The 17,111-nt window shown below is 39.5% G+C and overlaps 1 protein-coding gene across 6 annotated transcripts in view; it reads right to left on the bottom strand.

Moving 5' to 3' along the window:
- Nucleotides 1-12,144, bottom strand: part of adgrb1a (adhesion G protein-coupled receptor B1a) — a 125,899-nt gene extending 113,755 nt beyond the window's left edge. For 3 of the 6 annotated variants that reach the window (XM_088306228.1, XM_088306234.1, XM_088306233.1), the window contains exons 1-3: nt 11,696-12,144; nt 10,978-11,097; nt 10,365-10,886 (exon numbers count right to left, since the gene is read on the bottom strand). The gene's annotated coding sequence lies outside the window, so the exon portion shown is untranslated. Of the gene's footprint in view, nt 1-10,364; nt 11,101-11,695 lie in introns of all 6 variants that reach the window. The other 3 variants (XM_088306232.1, XM_088306230.1, XM_088306231.1) reach the window with 3 other exon arrangements.
- Nucleotides 12,145-17,111: the final 4,967 nt, after the last annotated feature.

The raw sequence follows: 17,111 nt of genomic DNA, 5'->3' as shown, positions 1-17,111 counted from the left end.
AACACAAGAGCCTTCTGCCTGCCTTCCAATTTAGCTCTCCAGACAGCTCATTTGATGTCTGGGCATATTTACACACGGCAGTAACCGTTTGTTGTCTCAATTAAAGAGATGCTGCAAAAGAATATGTATCAAACATACTGTACCAGGTGTCATACTCAATCACACAGCGGGCTAAAACTCAAAGAACATATTAGGTCACGAGCTGAACAAGTATTAAAGAGACTAAAAACTAAATATGGTGGAACATAAATATAATTTGAAAATAAATCAACTCAAACTTGAACTGACTAACTAATATTAAATAATATGGGTAACACAGAAGATGACAGGTGGGACCAAAATCAGTTAAAAGCATCCCACCCTTTGATCTAATTGAGAGCTAAGGATCCCATGAGTCAAACGTACCCGCAGCGAATCAATCACAAAAGAATGCCATTACACACTTGAATAAGAGTCGGCTCAGTGCTGTGTTGGCTTTTAAAACCAGACTGACACATTTTCAGAATATGCTGGTCATTATTATTTAAATTGGGTATGCACTTTTTTTCTCCAGTATTTTGGAGATAAATGCAAATTTAGAAGGAGGGATGAACCTGACCAGGTTTCTTGAACAGCGTTATCCAGTGACTATGGCATGTTTAAAATGGTTTGGCAAGACTTCAATTTTTAGTAAGACACTTGCCAGTTGCCTTGTCCATGTCATTCTTACCAGACACGTAGCCAGAAATCTTCCAGGAGGGTGGCTAGGGTGACACAACACCAGAGTGAGAGGTGGCCATGTGTGCGTCCGTCATTCTTTATCATAATATCCACAGTCAGGTTTTCATGAAATCAAATGCATACAAATCCAAAACAATGCCCATCACTCTCATAATCAAGCAGGATCAAATAGAAGTGAAACGCAACATTTTGCTGAGCTTAATTTACCAGATAGTGCCGTGAATTTGCTTTTGTATACTATCTCGTAGTCTACTTCTATCTCATGCACTGATTTGCAAGCTAACAGCCAATCACAGTGAATAATCGTCACGGACAATTTGAACATTATGATCAATGGCTTATTCATTCAATTAATCTAAAATGCAAAAAAAATGCATTAGTTTCTTAATTCTACACAATTCTAAATGTTGCTTTTTTCTTAGGGTTGTTCCTGCTTGGATTATGAGTGTGTTAGGAAGATTGATATATTTGTGCATATTTATTTCATGAAACAATCACAGTAGATGGTAAGGTAAACCGATCTTGCACGGCCATGTTGTTTGCTTGCTAGGGTGGGAAAGTAATGAAGTCATTCAGATAAATTGAACATCTGTTCTTTAAGTGTGCAGTTAATATACGGTATTTAAAAAAAACTTGGGGGGGGGGAGTATCAAGGGGTCTAAGAATACTGTATCCATGACTAAAATGTCAGAAAAATTCCCCCAGTTAAGGGGGTGGCCACAGAGTGATGGAGTCCCATGTGACATTGGCGAGTCTGCATGTGAGTGTCTGTGTCTGGGTGAGAGCTGTGGCCAAGAACAGCTTAAGCGTGTGTGTGCTTTTTAGGTTTAGCTCAACAAACGACTGTTCCGCATCGCACATTCTAGCTTTCTTTTTCCGCATACAATTAAAGAGATGCTGTAATATAATAATCCCACATTAGTAAGTATACTGTGAAGGCTCGTTAAAAAAATAATCACTTTAAAAAAAATCGGGATAGCCAGGGCTGCAAATGATGAATTGTAATATGGCAGGGGAAAAAAAATCATAATGATTATAAATCATTCAGGACATATGTGCAAATGTACAAAGTACAGAGAATTATGACGCAGTGTTAAACAGTGCAGTAATACTGCTCAAACACAGAAATGTGCAAGTGATGAAGACAGTGACAGAGCGGCACAATGAATAATGGCACAACAAAGACGTGCAAAATGGCACAGTGCCACTGTGAACATCAAACATGCTTTGATTTTCACGCGCTGCCCCGCTGTGTGGATCACGGTGGCAGTAACACGACCTGTTTGGGAACCTAGAGCTGGTAGCCAGAAAAAGGTGTAGTAGTAATTTTGCTCACAGGGGAGGCATGGATCTATAATTATTTTGATGAGACCGGCCAAGATTTTCAGTGGATAAACAAAGTTTGGCGACCATACACCTCGAGCCGGTTCTTAGAAGCATCTCTTTGAAATGACCGACACCAGACGAATCCTGATTGGGAGCCTATTAGTTGTTTTTTCTTATTCCCTCTTTTCTGTTAAAGCTGCATTGCGATTGGTCAAAAAGTGGATGTTACAGACATGCAATCTTCTTCGGTAGCCGAGCCTTCAGAACCGCCTTCTCGCTCCGATAATAGTTAAATAAAATGTTTTTGACGCCATAGTTGACAGTTTATTCTTTGGAGTACACTGAGTGTGTAAATTAATAAAGCAATATTTAAAAGATGTAGTCAATATTAAAGTATTCTTGATCTACCAATCAAGCATCACCTATACAGTGTATAGGGTGCATGTAGGGCACCTGTGCAGGTGACAGTCTGAAATTATTGACCAATTCATTAAAGAAATATAAACTCTTTGTTATTACAATGGCTTTGCTCGTTGGATGAACATTGAAATGAACACATAAAGATTATCGCTCGTCACACATGAACGTATAGGCATACTTAATAACAACCCACAATTCCTAACTTGAATGTTAAAGCATTGTTCAAGAGTACTGTATAATAAGTCCAGCGAAAATTACACATTGGATTCTGTTGACAAATGTTCATATTTCAAAAAGGCTGACACCAGCACTCAACATTTCCATTGACCATACTTGCAATTACTGCTCCAAAGATTAAATAAATGTTTCTTATAAGATGGCAGTTGATCTTTCTCCTCGCAGTAGCTGTCTAGGTACTCAATTTAAATGCCTGTGAGGCGTTACTGTGATTCCTCAACGTTGAAGTAAAAAAACATGACATGCCTTTAAGGCACAATTACCCAATGCCAGCCGCTATTACGGTGAATCCGCTACAATCACCCGTGCTCCCTCCGAGTAAATAATCAATAAAACTGTCACATATAGCGCAAACAGTCACATGTTCATCAAATGTCCCACATACTCTATCATTATATTTCTTTTACTGGATCCCTAAGCTTGAAAGTCTTTGTTTCATTCCACCATGTGAAAATGTGACACAGGGGTCCACACAGCACGTCACTCGCATTTGTGTGACACAATTTTCAAGCTGGATCCCCTTCCTGATTTAGACTTGACTTAAGACCACCTCAATAAACACATTTTTCGAGTTGCATCAATTGGCTGTTTTTCTTTGTTCTTTTGTGTTGCGAGTAAAAACTTGAGATGCAAACAGGAAAAAAATTGAGCTATGTAGGAAATATAACGCCATCATGTGGCCTAAGAAAACCACAGGCGCTGATGCACTTCCATCCATTTACAGAAGAGGACAAATCATAATACACACAATTACAAAATGAAAACACCCACAAGGAGCTGCTTTAGCCATAACTCAAGCCCAGATGCTCAAATTGAAGTGACTGTCCAACCCGACTCCAGCACAGGATGTGACTCAATTGGCCACGCCCTGAAAGGCACACAAGGCGGTCCTCGTCATTGTCGCATGAAATGTAACGATAACCATTAAGGAAGCAACATGAAACTTGTACTGCGGCGGGCAAAAATAGATGAACAACTGGTTTTGTTGCGTACACCTAAAATGTGTCCACCGAGTCATTCAGCACAATAAAAATGATATGGAGACTTTGCAACGTCAATCCAGTTGGCAGATAACGGCTCTCGACCCATCTTTTCCAGTTGTGCGCTAACCTTTATTCTCTGTGTGCACCAGCAAAAAATTAGGCGCACCAAATTCTTTGTCCGTATCACATTTAACACCGCTGTTTTACATGGTGGTGCCCAAAGCGCTTTGCAAAGACTCACATTCACCCGTTCGCGCACACATTCAAACACTAATGGGAGGCTGCTGCCATGCAAGGCACTGCCAGGTCCACTGGGAACAAATTAGAGTACATTGTCTTGCTCAAAAACACTTGGACATGGTCACAAGGGTTGGGTTAAAACATTTCTCTTAATACAGCCCGGAAATATCCCGGCTGTTCAGAAAAATTCACACATTTTCCCAAATATGCTGCTTTGTACACGCGGATGGATTGTTCAAATCGCACCACACAACAAATAGGTAAACATTCTGTTCCTGCATCGAACTCGGAAAAGTACTCAGAGGCAGAAATCCAGCGTGATCACACATGCTGTAAAAAAAAAAAAAAAAAGAAAGAAAGAAAATGCTATGACTACAGGATACATTGCACCAATGTTACCAGGGTACAGTATTTTTGAAGAGAATGGCGATGTCAAAAAAAAAAAAAAACTTGCTTTATAAAATACTTCTTGCTGTCCAGAGAATCCACTTTGGTTCAATAAAACGGCATCGGCCGGGACGTTTGTTTTCATTTACGGCTGCTTCGTTCTTGCTCAGCCAAGGCGTTTCTTTGATTGGCTTCATTCTGTTCAAGCAAGTGTTGCGCCAAATGTTATGTGCGGCTACGATGCTCTACCTGCACTTTCTCTGCCCACCATTACGAGCTCCCCCTTCTCCTATCTTCACGGTGAAGCACCTGAGAATAATGAGCACTCAGGTGGCGAAGATTTAGAGGGGTGCGGAGGAAGTTTATGGGCACGTTTCCTTTCACAGACACGCGGCACGTGGCATGAAGTTGGTAGGGAGGCCAATTCTTTTTTTTTTCTTGTTTTATAACCTTTGTCTGTTTTTCTCCACAGGTGCCCAGCTCCATGCATGATTAGTATGCTGAGGCTTTTATCGTTTTAGTTTGGGGTGTTAATCAACCCATTAGTAGCACCATTTATTTGTTGTTCCTTTTGTTCGTATTGATTTTTTTTTTTGTCTTTTCTAATTTAGTGGGACAGAACAGGATGTGACAACCTTTAATTTGGGTTGGTCCGGTGTTAACGCCATCTATTTTACCTTTGGTCAGTGTCTCAGTCATTTTTCGATGTTTATTTGATCTAATTCTTGTTCTGGGAAAATAACGTGTTTTCTTCCTGTCCCTGGTTTCTTTGTATATGTTAATGTCTCTTAATGAGCATAATAGTTCTGAATGCCAAGTACCATTACTACCAACGGCAAACAGGAAATTTTAGCCAGCAACAATTCCTCTGTACCATTATTTGACCAAAAGGGAAAAAAAATGCAGCCAAGCGTCTCACCTCTGTGTCAAAAGGTGTGCGCCCCTGAGCGTGTCTTTGCCACAGATATGGAAGCGACAAACTCTCACACTCTTAAACTCCCCGTGAAGAAACAAGATTCTAACATGACTCTGGACTTATTTTGCCAACATGTCAAAAAGGTAGGATGCACCGAATGGACACGAGGAGAATGTCTGCAAGCCATGTTTTACAGCTACCTGCTACGACCTAATGAACACACAGACGACCTAACCAGAGGTGTTGAATTCTGTCATGCACGCAAAAAATCACAGGATAATTTGTAACACATGTCATCCATTTCCCCTCATGTCAAACGTGTGTAAATTATTTTGCGGTAGGTGCTTTTGTTGCCGATCACTTCCACTCGATGCGGCACTATTTGTACAGCAAATCATGGCACAGCTCAACACAACGCAACAAACCTAATTTGGGAACTGAATGTTTTATTTTTGTTGTTATTGTAAATGTACTTATTAAATTACATTTTTTTTTTCTCATGCAACATGATTCTGGGTAAAAGGGGGCAGATAAAATAAAACGGGCTTGTTTCTACTTCATTACATTCTAGATTGGAAAAGATTTGTTCTTATATTTTTGTGACTTGTTTTATAAATGAATGAAATAAAAAAAAAAAGGAAATGAAATACAAAGCTCTATGCATTCATTAATTATGAAAATTTTTTTCTTTTTTTTACTAGTTTAGCCTCGGTGGAGGTCTTTGATAAACTTAAGAACCTTTTAGTTGTATATGATCGTGATGACATTGCTAAAACAACAAATATTTGGGTTGCCCAGGACTTTTAAACAGAACTACATATCTATAAAATGTTCAGTTGTGTTTAAAAATGATTTATGTTTTGTGTTAAATTGTTCAAAAGTGTTTCAAAATGTTGGAAATGTATTATTTTTTGCAAAAGTACTCAAATAAGTATCTTTACATTTTTCTGAATTAATATAAATGAAAATAATTTGAAATTGTTTAGCGGTGTCCCATTAGTCTTTATTATTTTAAAGTTTTTGCCGTAATAAAAGATCTTGCATGCTCTACATCCAGTAACGGAGGCAAATGTGGTGCTGTTAAAGTATTAGCGATGGACAGTGGCGGAAAGAATCAAGAGGTTTTGTACTGACATATTGCATGGCATGGCACGGCAGAGAAACGGAAGACAGTTCAAGGCATGCGTTCGAATGTTCCATCTTAAAAGAGACGACATTTGAGAAATAATCACATGAGACGATGGCGACAGCTGGTGAAAGTGAGGCCGAGTTGACCGAGATGAACACAACCGAGACGATAAGTAGAAAGTGGAGGAATGTAAAACAGTGTCAAACTGAGATAAGAGGGGAGAGATTATCCCGGGCAGAGTATGAATGAGGGAGCAAGATTAGACTGCAAGGATCGGTTCAGATTTGAAGAAGTGCAAAGGCTAAAAAAAAAATAAAAAATAGGCAGGGTGGTATAGAGTAAAATGAAATTATACCGTTGTATTTTTCCACATGGTCTATTATAAAACATACAGATTTTTCTATCACTATTAGTTACAGCTTATTATGGAGACAATATAAGCATCTTTAAAAGAAAATATTTCATTTTTTACTTATAGAGTCAGCAGGGTGGCAGGTGGGTGGCAAAACTTTAGGTTCGAGTGGCAGCTGCCACCCTGTAAACCTGCCTATGCTTGTATAGCTTCCACATTGTGTACGCCGATTGCTTTGGCCTTGCACGGGGACCTTTTCACAAAAATTCACAAAATGGCAGGAGCCGTGTTTTCCTCGCAGTGCAGTGCAATGCATTTATTGCAGAGGTGATAGACCGGCCAAAATAAAAGGCCACTCAAAAATGAGCAGTTGAACTCGACTGGGAAGGTCCGAGGGGGTCAGAAAACAAGTTTGTATCTGGTGTGACCGCCATTTGCCTCCTGCAGTGCAACACATCTCCTTTGAAAGGAGTTATCAGTTGAACCATTCACCCAAAACCATCACCATATGTTGCAGCATGATAACACATAACCATGTTGCAGGGATCTGTACACAATTCCTGGAAAATGGAAACATGTTTGGGATCTTCTGGATCAGCCCTTACGATAGCGTGTTTCAGTTCAGTTCAGAGGAGTGCACCAAAATTCCATAATACGCAATAAACAACCTATGTGGAGGAGGTGGTCACAGAACATACTGAGTGGCTTTCTCCCCCTTGCCTGCTCCCCCCTCAATACACTAAAATGTAGGAGTAGACATATTGCGGGCACCCTCAAGTGCAATTGTGCAATGTGTTGCACTGAATGAGGCAAATAGCGATCAGATCCACATACTGTGAGGTTCAACCACCACCACCACCACTTAAAACAGTCAAATTGCACAATTTATTATTCGACTTGGATTTGAGAAAAGTATATGAGAGAGATGGGCATGTGTATGGAGAAAAAAAGTCTTTGAGGTTTACAAAAACAACAAAAAAATTCCTTTTTTTTGTTCAGTGTACAAAGAAAAAAAGAAATACAATTGCATACTCTTACAAAATCCTTTTCTTGGATTAAAAAAAAATGTGATTGCCGGCTGTGGCTGTTTTCATTAAGTGCTTTAATCGAGGCAAGCAGAAGTCTAATGGTGTTTCTTTTGGCCTCGCACGCTTAGCAACAAAGTCCTAAATTTACGGCACATTTCATCCACAAAAATTTCCAATGCAAACCTCCCTTTTCTTAGCAGCACGACGGGGTTTCCCGATCACCAAGAAAGGAAGCGTGTTGAGGCCGATGCCTTTTTTTTTTTATTTCTGACTTGTTCAGTCGTGTCTGTAAGCTAGCTGCAACACAAATGTAAATCATTCTAAACAGTGTTGTTTGGCATATCCGCCAAGTGTTCTTCAGTATCACTTTCAAGTTTTTGATTTCATGCCTTTTTATACGAGCCTGCAATTACTCAAAGAAAAGATATGACCGTAATCTTAAGAGACCATTAGGAACACTCATTTTTTAGCAGTTATGCCTTAAAAGGGTTTGTGTTGCTGACGTGTTGGTGTCAGTATTGCTGACTAAGTGTGAGGTTGTATTTCAAAGCTTAGTGGGTGTCATACGCAAAGTCATGCCGAATGTCCTTCTCAGTGGGAGCACAATCGCCGGGTCTGTCTGTGGTATTTACAGTCCCCTTTTTCTGCAATGCCTTCAATCCATCTTCTGTCGTCCTGCCCACTGTCTCCTCATCACCTATCTATTCATCTCTCCTCTTCAATGACTCCCGTCGTACCCCCCGCCTCACTGTCTCCTCTCCTGCACTCTGATGTCACAAATTCAGATAGGAGGTTTCCTCATAGCACACAGCCTTTGACACGGCAGCCCCTTTTTGAGGGATATGATCAGAGAACGAGAAGATGAAGTGAAGGAAGGGCAGTTGCCTATACTTAGATTTGAACGACAACAGGAGGACACACAATGGAGGGGCAAAAAAAAATAAATAAAAGGCACATTCGGGTTGAAAAACAAAATCCATGCATGAATGGTTATTGCAAAGGCCCGTGTCATGTTGCTGGCTTGTGTAATTCCTGTGACTACAAGCCAACTGTGCCAGTCACAGGCAGAATTGCTATGTCTTTTTTTTTTTTATGTTTTCGTAATTTTTTTGTTCTTTGTGGTCAGATGACATAATATGCAATATTTAACTCCTTCAAAATGGGAGCAATTGTTCCAATATAGATTTTAATTCCAGTATAGGTTGCTTATGCCATAAATAAGTCACAATTTCCTCAAGTTTGTGCTAACAGCTATTTGAATTTAACATTACATAACACACATTAAGTAAATCTTGCATCAATGCTTCAAGTGTCGGTGTCAATATGAGCAAATGTATAAAACATTTTCACCTATAAGGAATGTGTCAAAAATAAAAAATATACACACTGGCAATATTGATTAATGCCTTCACCATATGTGATACCTTTGACAGTGAATGCGGTTTTGATTATTTTGAATTTCTTCTCGCGTACGCTTTTTATTAGACTGGCTCGGGTCAAACTTGACTTCATCTGTTCACATAATTTGTTTGTCCAAGTATATGCTATATACACTTCACTTACAGTTATAAAAGGGCATTGATATAATTCATATAATCTAATCAGCGCTTTGAATAGTATAACAGAGTTGGTCTTGTCAAAAGTATGATCTTACATGTTTTTATATTTTATAAGAATAATGTGCGAAATAGAAACTATAGGACAAGGAAATATTTTCATGGTGTTTGTATGCTTGTATGTTTATTGAGTAATGCTGCCCCAAAACATAAGACTACTTCAACGTTTAAAAATCAGATCTCAGATTTCTTTTAAAGCATTATTTAGGTCTGTCGCTGTGTTTGAATTATGAAAGTCAATCCAATGAATGGGCACAATTTAAACATAGCTCACTTGTGTTTGGTCATGGAAACATGGATGAAATATTAATGCACATAATTGAGTTTCGAGACGAGGCAAAAGAAGGTCATGTGTTAGGAAACACCACGATGATTTTTTTTAATCGTATGGAACATTTCTCTTCTGGGTAAACCACTTAGTGTGTATCCAATAAACACTTGCTTACCAAACAGTGTAAAAATAAAAACGGTTTGAATTTATTTATTTATTTATTGGTGTTAAACAAATAAATAATAGTGGTAAATAGTTATTCAACCATTTTTGCTATATGACGAATGCCCCTCGAAAGTTCTTGACTCTACAAGTAATCTTTGCCAGAGAACATCAAATTAACCAAATTGCAAATGGCCATTATATTGCAACAGTGTGAATTAAATTAACAATTAAGGCGAAATCGCTGGAGAGAAACGGGCGTCTTTATCTTGGACCGCAGACTGCGAATGCCCGAAGAGGCACCCGCGGCACATTTTGTTTCAATGTGTGAGCTTTTAAGCAAAACTCCTAGATTGCAAGTCAGCGTATATCACAACTCGACAACAGTGACAATCATTCTGTCATTTATCAATATTGTCCAAAGCCACCGGCCAGGTCGACTCCCCCCCCACCCAAAAAAAAAAAAAAATCGAGACAAATTCACCGACTGAAATGTCCAAACAAAACCTCGCATAGTGAACTTGGCGTCAACGGGGACAGAAAATTTAATACATTTAATTTTAAAATTAAAATTTACCTTGAGCAAGTCACTTCTCCCTTTGATGCATTTTGTCATTGCACGCCAACCAATCCCAAAAGCACGGAAACAAAAAGTGTGCCAATAAGTCCTTCGATAGGTTTACAAAATTCACTTAATGTTTAAATTGTTGATATTGCGATTTGTAAAACCCCCCAAAGAGTTGGGAATGTCCGTTGATTCCTTTAGTTCACTCTGCGTAAGAAGGTAACGACTGTATTCGTATGTTGCTTTCAGGTTCTGTTCCTCAATCAAACATCCATCTTCTTTCATTTACAGAGAAATAACCCGTTAGTTGTAATTCCTGTGATTTTTTTCTCCCACATTGCAACTGTGTCCAAATCTTGCCTGTTCACAGTTTTTACAATCTTCCAGGTGAATGTGTGGGTTTGATGGAGCAGTAAATCAGAGGCGGGTTTGCGCGCATCCCCGGACCCGCCGCCGAAGCCTTGCAGCTCTGCTTTTTCTCTGTCTGCTTGCAGCAACAGCAGCATCCCTTGTTTGGAAATCCCGTCCCCTGCGCTGTCAAAGGAATTGAATTCCACCAAAATGACTTCCAGTGCATACTTTCAAAATAAAAATTATCTAATTATTCCCCGGGGACAGCTTTTACTTTGAAGCCAAAAAGGCAAATTTCCTGTCGAATTCGGTCTTTCCTGCGTTCAAAGCTGATGGCTGGTTGAGAGGGTGGGTGGGTCGACCTCGCATTGGAAAACTCAACCAGCAGCCCCATCTTCTGGAGTCAAAGAGCATCAATTATAATACAGTAATGCATTCAAAGTAGACAAAGTCTAATATTGTTTTAATAAAATGTTCTGGTCAGTGTCGAGAAATAAAATGAAATAAACAAATAATCAGGGTTTCTCTGAGTGTTACTCTGGAAGGGCAAGCTGCGTATTTGCTTTTTATTCTAACAATTTCAAATACAGTATTAGATTTACAGTGGATGGCAGTTTGTGTCCCTCTGATCACATTAGGACTGTTGAATTTGTGCAGACAGAAAAGTAACTGAATGTGACAGCCGTGTCCTAGTAGTTTGTAATACAGCTAAAACGCTGCCTGCCACGATTTGTCAAATGGAATAGCTCCGTGAGCTAAGTTGAGGAGTATTTGTTTTGTTCAAAGGATTTTGGATATGTTTAAAAATAGTTTAAATTTCAAAATATTTTATATACTTTATTTATTTATTTTTTTTGCGTGTGTGTGCGCGCGCGCGCGCGCACGTGTGTGGGCGTGTTTGTGAGCGCTTGTGTGTACGCACGTGCGTCGGTGCGTGTGCGTGAGTCCGTCTGCCTGTCTGTACATCAATATTTAATGAAAAGTTAGCATACCTTCTGCTTGTAAAAAGCTCCAATGAGAGATGCTCTCTTTATTGCTCATTGTGGTGGTGCAAAGAGCTTGGAGGGTTCAATGTTAAAAGGGGTCACAATGCTGTCGCGGGTGATCAACTACCCCCAATTGTCAGGGTCGATCGCCGGTGGGCGAGGAGGAGGTGGACCCAGAATGCGAGGAAGCAGGGAAAAGGGTAAACTAAAGGAAATGTATTAAATTAATCAATCGAGGACAAACAACGTGGCGTGGACAAACAAACGTGGCAGGGTGCAAAATGACAAAGACAAACTAAACGTGACTAAACAGAACAAAAATGACAAGTAACAAGGACCGTGACAAACACTGGGGATTGTGGGCGTGGGCGTGGGCGTGGGCGAGGGCGAGGGCGAGGGCGAGGGCGAGGGCGAGGGCGAGGGCGAGGGCGAGAATGAGAGTGGCCGTGACAGTCCGTAAAGGGAGTAGCAGGAGAAATGTTCCGACGCTGAGCTGTCGGCAAGGGGTGCTTAAATAGTCCATGATTAGGGGAGCAGATGGGAGTCAGGTGTGCGCGGCTAATGGGGAACAGGTGCGTGGCTGGTGGAGACGGAGTGCTGAGGGGAAACGCCCCTACTCAGCTGACAAACATAAACAAAGTGCACATGGCAGGGAGGTGACGAAAACAATAACAAAAACACTGACCTGACCGACACGGGTCATGACACCAATATTGGCTGCCTATTTGTAGCCCCCAAATTGTTATTCCTTTACTTTGTGTTATGGTAGAGTCAGCATTTGTATATGTACTTGTTTTTTTTTTCTTTGTATGCCAACGATACACAGGCCCAAAAGTTTATTCATTGCTCGGAAAAAGAGTTTGAACCAAGCAGCTTCTCAATTTTTGTGAATAGACTAAATGAACAACATCACATTAAGCACTTCCGGTGGAAAATGTCAGGTGGCGCAACCATTTCTGCTGTCTATGTACTAAGCGACGAGGACGCCATCACAGAAAAATAACATCCTTTGTTCAATCGGTGATAACGTGGAATCGTTTAATATGTATACTCGATAGTTCACATCTGATACATTTCAACACAAATGCACAAAATGTATTTGAAAGATCAGTTTTTAAAAACACTTCGCCACAACGTAAACATCATACAAAGCTGTCATCCACTTTGTCACCTGTGCTCTCTTAACACCCACTACTGTGATTTGTATTCCCTGGTTATTTGCCTCTTTTTTTTTTTTTTTTATTCAGATAAATTCACTGGTCCGTTTATTAATATAAAACACTCATCGGCAAGACCTCACTCTACCGTTACTGCCTGCTCACCATTCATACCACAACCAGCGCCCTCCAGAATTTTGTGCTTGGGCTGACCGGTTATATATCATAGTGTCACAACTAAAGGCGGGAGAAGAGTAACATTATGACGCAGTTTCAACGTCCACCGACCCGGAGTCTGCAGGGTAATCCTGATGAAAATTGGTGGCGTTGGATTCAGCGTTTTGAGCTCACTGCCAGCACCATTGTGGAGAAATCACTACACTATGAAACATTTTCAACTTTCAAGAGGACATGAAGGATATAAAACCTGAATAAAAAAATAAATAAATAATGTCTTAAACTAGACATGTCGCAGAGTGAAATGCAAGAATGCAAAAGAAAATGATATCCTGGAAGAATATTTGGATCTTTTAAACAGACTAGGTTATTTACCAGGGAAAAAAAACACACACCCCAAAGTTACACCAATTGTGCATGTTCCCAAAAGCACTTGGAGATAGAATCATTTATGAATTACGACGTATGGAGAAAACGAGAGTGAGAGCAAGGCAGAGGTCTGTCTGGTGAATCGGAGGTATTTATGTCATGTCAGGCTCTTGAGAACATCAACCATTTCTTTAGGAGGAAGGACATCTTTAACCACTGCCTCTGCCTTTGTTCTGCATATACAATTTTATTGTCATTATTTCTGAAGATTTTTTTTTAATCTGTTAGAAAAAGTTCCTTATATTAATCTACACAGTCAGCACTGTTGTATCTGAAGTTGTGTTTGACTGTGTAGTACAATTCGACTGCAATAACCTATAGGGGAGAAGAGGATCCTTTATGATGTTAATTTATGTTATGATCAGTGACACGTTCATCCAGAATATAAATTTAAGGGAATTGAGTACATGGGACATTTTTAATCTAAGCAGTATATAGGCTATATATTTAAAAAAAAAAAAATGTTTTCCCTTCACAAAATGTACATATTCATTAGCTCTTAATCCATTTGTATAATCTGTTCCTAAACAGTCATACATAAAAAGTCAACATATTAAATACTGTATATTAAAAGATTGATTATTTATTCCATTTTAAAACCTGACCCCTAAACAATCAAATGAAAATACTCTGATAAAATAACATGTCCGCACACTGACATCTTATTATGGCAAAAGCATAATCAGATAAGAAACTGAATCAATTGTAACAACAATGTCTCATAATGTGTTGTCTTTAAAAAAAAGAGAGAGAGAGAGATACATGTTTCCATTGTTTTGACATGTGTAATAGCAAGGATAAGAACAAGTTTAAAAAAAAATAATTACATTGAAAATTTGTCATTCTATTTTACATCGGTACAGTATGAGGGAGACTCGTGTCTAGAGTGATGGTGCGTTCAACTTCTGCTGAGTGTTCGAATGTAGCACCGTAATGCCAGTTGTGTATCCCCCCCGGCGCTTCTAGCCTTACAAACATACAAGAAAAAAGAAAATGTTAATATTTGCAGAGATTTAAAGAAAAAAAAAGTGTTGCCCCAATTGATTTTTATCTGTTTGTTAAATCATTGTGATAATCAATGTCGGAAGTCCTTATTTTGATCAGTGTATTCAAAAAGATCAAATATCATTAATTATGAACATATAATTCAAGGTAATTTTAACAATGTGTATCAAACTGGTAGCCCTTCGCATTAATCAGTCCCCTAGAGGTAGCTCTCACTTTCAAAAAGGTGTGTGGCTCGTAACATTTGTCTGCCTTGCTCTCATCCAACTTCGGGAAGAGGGGTGATCACAATTCTGACTTTGAGGTAGAAATTCCAACATTTTTTTTGTTGTCTTAAACATTGCTATTCACCTATCTTCACCAGTGCTACGTCACTCCAGGGCCACCCATATAGGTTTTAAAGTTCTCTTTTGCTTTGTTACATTTGACTTTCAAGTTAAAAACCGATAGGTGCTTTAAATAGGTCAAACTGGGGACACGACATCAAAGTTAAATAAGCAAACTAATACAATGACAAAATTATTATATAATATCGTATACCTCAATTACCCAATGCTTACTCTGGAGGAAATCATTTCCCATTTGCCAAATGTGAATTACTTCTTGGTGCTGGACAAACAATCGGGGTTTTTGGCAACCTGAGCTTGATGGTAGGAACTCAAAGTTCTGTGCATTCAATAGCCCCATTGGAAGTTTCACGTTCTTCCATTTACTATTTGGAATTTCATCAGAGTTCTTCCAAAGGGGTACCGAGGAGATGATAGAAGATCTAGAGGGTGTGGGAAACATCATTCATAATGCTGAAATTGCTTGTATGGGGAGACGCTCTGGAAGACCAGCATTACTGAATCTGAATCTGAATTTGTGGTTGGAGAGAGCAAGAAAGAGTGATTTGAAACTTAACAAAAACAAATGCATTATCAGGACAGCAGACATGAAATACATCAGACACACACTCAGTGATAACGGACTGAGACTGAGGAGGAAAAAGTGAAAATGGTGACACAAATCCCCGCACACAAACAGGAACTGTAGATATTTGAGAGGATGATCCAATATCTTGTGAAGTTCATCCAAATCTGTCAGATGTTAGCACTCCATGAAGAAATCTGATTGGAACTAAAATAGAGTGTCACGAGGAGGAAACCCCCAAAAGAAGTTTTTACACATCTTATACAGCTGGTCAGAAATGATCTCAGAAAATTTATGATATTAAAAAACCTGTGACCTTCTCAGTAGACAGTATCTCAGAAGGCATATGAGGGGTGCGTCAAGGTCGCTCATTGAATGCCATTGATATGTGAATTTGAAAAAGAGCTTTTTGCCATTGTTTACCGCCGTGAAAAAATTTCCAACGATACGTGTATTGAAAAGATGAGAGGGACCAACAAGGCTATTGTAAGATTTTTTTTCAAGACACTATTGCACTAAGCTCCCATGAGGCTCTACAGGAGTTGAGTATTCCTCAATGATCGGAGTAGAGATCTGATGAGAGAAGAATTGGAGGGGAATATGGTCACACAGCGACCCACATCTGAGAAAACGCTGCGTAAGTTTAGTTGAAATGTATTACTGTACACGATTGGCCACATGAAAGAAGTGCATTACCAAAAGAAATTAAGTCCCTTGGTCATTTTGTGATGTAATCATCTTGGCTACGACAACTGAGGCAAGACATGTTACAAACGCTCCATGAGTCACATTTAGGAACTGTCAAGTGCAAAGAAGAGGAAATAAAAAATAAATAAATCAAAAACAAGAGGGCCACATGTCTAAACAAATTTAAGAAGTAGTGTCGCAGTGTGTCATTTGTAATGAGAACCGCAGCAGCAACCCAAGAGAGCAACTACTGTCACACACAACACCAGACAGGCCATGAGAGACGGTAGCGACTGTTCCATTTTAGAGGCTCTGAGTTTCTCATGTGAGTGGATTTTCACTGCAACTTTCCAGAAATTGCAAAGCTGAGCAACACCACCAGCAATAGTTTCCTAGTCCCTCTCAAATCAGTGTTTGCAAGGCATAGCGTTCCTGATGTTTCTTTCTTGGGGTATGGTCCACGTTTTCCAGAGTGAGTTAAAAGAACTGAAAACTGAAAAATGGGCATCAAATCCAACCCAGTGAAATGGTCAAGCAGAAAGGACCATACAGACTATGAAAAAATTGTTGAATAAGACAGAGCACAACGTCGCCCTCTACATGTCACTCCTGGCCACATGCAAGACGCCAATGGAAGGTGTAGGATTATCATTATGCTGACGGGACGGAGGCTGAAGACTCCCAACCTCAAACTCCCTGCTTACGCCCGAGGGAGCTGTCCAGAAGAGTTAGTTGAGAAGAAAAGCAAAAAAAAAAAATACTAATAGCTGAATCAAGGGTCTCTCTGACTTGAATACAGGTGAAAATGTCAGGATGCTAAGAGGAGCCAACAGCGGTGTTCTGCAAACATGCGCTGTCATAAGAAAAAAATTGCATTTATCTTCAAACATGTGAAAAAAAAATGCTTCTCTTTGATTGAAGTGCTTGAGCAGCTGGTCCTTCTCGTAAATTAATCAAAGTGAACATGCATTCATCACATTTTCTGGATATAAAGTCATCAATAAGGTAATTGTATGACAACTCTTTATTGACGCTTATGATCACCAAGCCACTTT

The sequence above is a fragment of the Idiotropiscis lumnitzeri genome, chromosome 10, assembly GCF_059441095.1.
Source record: "Idiotropiscis lumnitzeri isolate Australia: NSW breed Sydney's pygmy pipehorse chromosome 10, RoL_Ilum_1.0, whole genome shotgun sequence".
Lineage (NCBI taxonomy): Eukaryota > Metazoa > Chordata > Actinopteri > Syngnathiformes > Syngnathidae > Idiotropiscis > Idiotropiscis lumnitzeri.
This window is presented reverse-complemented; position numbering and strand designations above follow the sequence as displayed.